We start from the raw sequence: 5,567 nt of genomic DNA on the forward strand, positions 1-5,567 counted from the left end.
TCTTTCACAGGACCTGGGTTCAGTTCCCAGATCCCACCCACATCTAGAATTCCAGTTCTAGGGGATCCAAGGACCTCTTCTGGTTTTCTCAGGTGCCATGCATAAGTGTGGTACATAGACAATCATGCAAGGAATACACTCATAAAATAAAATTAAATAAAAATGAGCATGTGAGCTGAGCACAAGCCTTTGTTCCTCTTTACTTCATGACTGTGAGTGTGCTGTGACCAGCTGCCTCAGGCTCCTGGTGCCCTGTCTCCCCCACCACGATGGACTGTAGCCTCAGACTGTGAGCCAAACCTCTTTCACCATTAAGTTGCTTTTGTCTGTCTTCCTTCCCTCCTTTCTTTTCAGACTATTTTATGTGTTTGAGTGCTTTGCCATTGTGGTGTGCATGGAGAGCCCAAGAAGACCAGAAGGGAGTGTGAGACCCCCTGGAAGTGGAATTAGAGGCAGTTGTGAGCTTCCCCACGTGGGTGTTGGGAGCCAAACCTAGGTACTCTGGAAGAGCAGCCGGTGCTCTTAATGTTGAGCCATCTCTTGAGCCCTGCTTTAAGTTGCTTTTGTGAAGTATTTTCTCACAGCAACAGGAAAAGTAGCTGAAGCATGTTCATACTTGTTTGATGTGTGAGGAACCTGGGGTCCAGAGACATCATTACTTAACTTGCTTAGATGTAGGGCTAAGAGGTAGTTCATTGGCAGAGGAAGGCGGATCTCTGTGAATTCAAGACCAGCCTGGTCTACATAGGAGTTCCAGAACAGCCAGAACCATGTGAGAGGTTCTGCCTAAAAACAACAACAACAACAATGACAACAACAACAGGAGGAAGAGGAGGAGGAGGGAGAGGAGGAGGGAGAGGAAGGGGAGGAGGAGGGACAGGAAGGGGAGGAGGAGGATGGCAGCAGCAGCAATGATGATTCTCACATTCAGTGTGTTGTCCCCACCTTTATTCCAACTCGAGGTGGGGGTGGGGAGGTTGCAAGGAGGATTGCAAGTTTGAGGCCAGCCTGGGGTATATAGTTTAACTCTATCTCTAAAGTTTTTTCCCTTTGTAAATCCTATGCACTCAGGCAGCCATCTTCCAGTTAACTCACCAAAATGACGAACACAAAGGGAAAGAGGAGAGGCACTCGGTATATGAGAGACATGGAGTTGTTCCTTTGGCCACATACATGTGAATTTACAAGAAGGGTGATAATGTAGACATCAAGGGAATGGGTACTGTTCAAATAGGAATACCCCATAAGTGTGACCACGGCAAAACCAGAAGAATCTACAATGTTACCCAGCATGCCTTGGGCATCACTGTAAACAAGCAGGTTAAGGGCAAGATTCTGGGTAAGAGGATCAATGTGTGGATTGAGCACATTAAACACTCGAAGAGCAGAGACAGCTTCCTGAAGCGGGGGAAGGAGAACGATCAGAAGAAAGAGGAAGCCAAGGAGAAGGGCACCTGGGTTCAGCTGAAGCGCCAGCCTGTGCCACCCAGAGAGCACACTTTGTGAGGACTAACGGGAAAGAGCCCGAGCTGCTGGAGCCCATTCCATATGAGTTCATGGCCTAGTGTACAAAAGAGAAATAAAGGACCCTGACTGCAAAGTGTTTTCCTTAGGTTGAAAAAAAAATCCTATGCACTCTTTTACCTTAAGAGTACATGCACTTCTGTGCAAATTGCCGGCCTATCACAGAGGAGAAGGCTCTATGGGGAGGCAGGACCACCTGCAGCTGCAGTCAGTGTGACTAGCCTGCCTCTGACTGACAATTGAATCTAGGACTTTCCCCATGACACCAGCTGGTTGCCTTCCCTCTCACCACATCTGGAAAAAATGATTCAGGTGGCAGTGAGCTAGCTATGTGATCCTGTGTGCTGAAGCACTTCAAAGTGGGGATGTGTGCTCCGGCTTTCCCCAGGTTCTGTTAAGTAAAGGTCATGGTGTTTGTGAAAATGTGTGTGTACACTGGTTGGCTCATGGGAAAGGGTTTCAAAGGCTATGTCTGAGATAAGGTTGGCTCTAGGGACTGTTCTACAGAAGCCTGGTCCCACCCCTGGCCCTCACTGGATGAATGGATCTGAAAAATCTGGTCCTTCCCTTCCTGTCTGGGTTGATGAGCTCTGCCTATGACTGACTGTCACTTTCCTCATTTACCTGAGATTACTTGCTCTAAGACAGCAATCCACCCACACAAGGAGGGCGAGAACAAAGAAAGGTTAGGCCCACGACAGTTTCAGGTCTCTCTCTGTAATAGCAGTTTTTTCTGGCCACATGAGGATGTTTCCGGACCTGTCTCCACAGAGAATACCACATCTTTCTCTCAGTCTCTTCTGAGGTGGCCCACAGCACTCAGCACTAGTGTTTTGGTTTCAATTTCAGCCCAGTGTGGAGGTCAGTAAAGCCTCTCTAACCAGGAACAGAAAGTCCTCCTACATCGCTCTTTCCTGCCCCCATTTTAGTCCAGCAAGTGATATAGAGAGCAAAACTCATAGATGGTTAGGTGCTAGGCTAATGCCTATTTGCCTTTTGCCTTTCCTGTGTTATTAGGATGTCTATAAGCACAAAGAACCAGTTCACATGGAAGGTTGCAGTTCACTTTGAGGCAGAGCTCACCAAGGCTACACAGGCAGGATGCTCCTGGCTGCTCAGTTAACCAGTGGATGGAAATGAGGGTTTCTCTCTGAAGAGCAGCCCCCAGAAGCCAGCCTTATCTAAGGCACTGCCTTGAAGCCCTTTCCTGTGAGCCGTTCATCATGTGCTCATGTTGGAGTGTGTTAGATAGAACTCAAAGCCAGATGTGAGGCAAGTAACCACACTGTTCTCAAGGAAGCCCAGAAAAGGTGCTGGACAGATATAGCCATAGTATAAATAGAACAGGTGCCAACCCTATAGAAAGAACTATAGACAACTGTGGAAAGCTGGATTGGGAGAGATGCTCTTCCCTTGTGAAGAGCATACCATTATCCAGTACCAAACAGCCCTAAAAACATTCATACAAGTAACACTACATGGAGTAAACAGGTTATATTTAGTAATATATATGTATAAACATATATGCATTAATAACAGTTAATGAAAAAAGAGGCCAAGAATTTGAGGAAGAGCAGGAATGTTGTATATGTGAGGGTTTGGAGGGAGGAAAGGGAAGGGGGGGTGTAATTGTAATCTCAAAATAAACAAAACAAACCAAAAGGCAGATATTTTACTAAGTAAAAACTAGGGCTAGAGAAATGGCTCAGCAGGTCAGAGTACTTAACTGTTCTTGCAGAGGACCCAAGTGCTCCTCCCAACACATCAGGTGGCTCTATTTATAATTCTAGTTCTAGGGAATCTACTGCCTCTGGTCATATCCATGGTCACCTATGCTCGCATGCCCATACAGACGCATAAGTAAAAATAGAAAATGCATCTTTAAAATATTAGAAACTAGTAATGTAGTTGTTGAGATAACTACACATGGTCTTATTTGTGCTTTCTAGCCATATAGAGTTTTTGCATCCAGACATTAACATACATTAGAAAAAAACTGGCAGAATACGTATTTAGTCACATGTATGCATTAATGCAGAGTAAACTCAGAATTTTTTCATTTGCTCCTTTTTTGTTTCTTTGCATATTCTAACTTTCTTTTTTTTTTCACAGAATAGATGTAATGGTTTCATTTAAAAAAAAATCACTAAAGAGGCATAATTTAATTTAAAAGCTATGATGTAGGGGAAGTTTTGATGCTAAGGTCCTGTTCCCCAATTGGTTCTTGATCTGTCAGTAAAGACGGTATGGGCAAAATGCTGGTTCGAAAGTATAGATAGGACTTTTAGGTCCTTGGAGAAAAAGAGAGATGCAAGGAAGGGAGAGGGAGTTTGTCATGCTTTGGAGAGAGGAAAACCTGGCAACCATGTGAGGTCTTGGGAGGAGTGGTGGGCTGTGGCTGCGACTATAGGCAGGTAGTTAGAGATGTTTAGCAGGTGTGGAGAACTTTTGGGGCTGCTTGGCAGGAATCTGGCATTGGCCAAGGACAAGGAAATGGGATTTAGGCAGGAATATGACATTGGGCCATGACAAGGAAGTAAATTCAGGCAGGAATCTAATTTTAGGCTAAAACAGAGAAGTAATTTCAGTCAGGAATCTAAGTCTTAGGCTAAAATAAAGAAGTAGGCCTCAGGCATGAATATGACTGTGAGCTAGGACAGGGAAGTAGGCTCAGATATTTTTGTCATCCTGATGAGCCCTTAGAAACAGTGATCATAACCGGGCGGTGGTGGCACACGCCTTTAATCCCAGCACTTGGGAGGCAGAGGCAGGCGGATTTCTGAGTTCGAGAGTTCAAGGCTAGCTTGGTCTACTGAGTGAGTTCCAGGACAGCCAGGGCTACACAGAGAAACCCTGTCTTGAAAAACTAAACCAAAAAAAAAAACAAAAAACAAAAAAACAAAAAACAATAGCTGCAAATAGTCAAGGAACAAACAAGGCAACAAACAAAGTCCCATGATCACTCTCATGATCACTGTTTCTTTTGTTTGTTTGTTTTTCGAGACAGGGTTTCTCTGTGTAGCCCTGGCTGTCCTGGAACTCACTCTGTAGACCAGCCTGGCCTCGAACTCAGAAATCCACCTGCCTCTGCCTCCCAAGTGCTGGGATTAAAGGCGTGCGCCACCACTGCCCAGCCTATTTGCAGCTATTGTATTGCTGGTTCCTCAACCTAGAACTGACCTAAATACTTGCATGTAATTAAAATGGTTTAAAAAAAAATTGAGAAAAAATAAACCTGCCTCAGCTTTCAGCCTCAGAATTGGCTGGGGTCATGCTGCAATATTATCTAACCGGCTCTTTTCTTTTAATCCTCACTCTTGTGCTGGAGAGCCTGTTGACTGATTGAGCTAGCTTGGTCAAGCAGGGACTAGATTTAACTGATTAACTAAAGTTAGGGCAGGTGGGAGGAACAGAGCTCAGAGTAATGATAAGGGCTCACTTTCCAGGCAGGTGATAGTCATGCCCAGCAATCGTGCCATGAAGGCAAGTTGAAAATGAACAACTGTATGTGTGTGTTTTATCTATGAATTCAAGGGAAGCAGGGAGGGGGCTGGTAGTGCAGCCACTTCCTGGAGCTAAATCAGGGTAGCAAAAGGGTACATGCAACACTATGACTCTGTCTGGATGTAGCAGCACAAGGCTGTAATTCCAGTGCTCAAAAAGTAGAGGCAAGAGGATGAGGCATTTAAGGCCAGCCTCAACTATATGGTATAAAGTACAAAGGGCACAGCCTGGGCTACAGAAGACCCTATCTCTTTTTTTGTTTTGTTATTTTGTGTTTTTTTGTTTTGTTTTTTGTTTTTTTGTTTTTCGAGACAGGGTTTCTCTGTGTAGCCCTGGCTGTCCTGGAACTCACTCAGTAGACCAGGCTAGCCTTGAACTCTCGAACTCAGAAATCCGCCTGCCTCTGCCTCCCAAGTGCTGGGATTAAAGGCGTGTGCCACCACCGCCTGGTAAGACCCTATCTCAAAACATATACAGACACACAAACACACTCTTACATGTGCACACAATCAAGTGCACATATGCACTCATGTACACAT

At 45.0% G+C, this 5,567-nt stretch overlaps 1 pseudogene; it reads left to right on the top strand.

Annotated features, from left to right (window-relative positions):
• Nucleotides 1–1,099: 1,099 nt before the first annotated feature.
• On the top strand, nt 1,100–1,565 carry LOC114630926 (annotated as a pseudogene).
• The last annotated feature ends 4,002 nt before the right edge of the window (nt 1,566–5,567 follow it).

The sequence above is a fragment of the Grammomys surdaster genome, unplaced genomic scaffold, assembly GCF_004785775.1.
Source record: "Grammomys surdaster isolate TR1022 unplaced genomic scaffold, NIH_TR_1.0 67, whole genome shotgun sequence".
Classification (NCBI taxonomy): Eukaryota; Metazoa; Chordata; class Mammalia; order Rodentia; family Muridae; genus Grammomys; species Grammomys surdaster.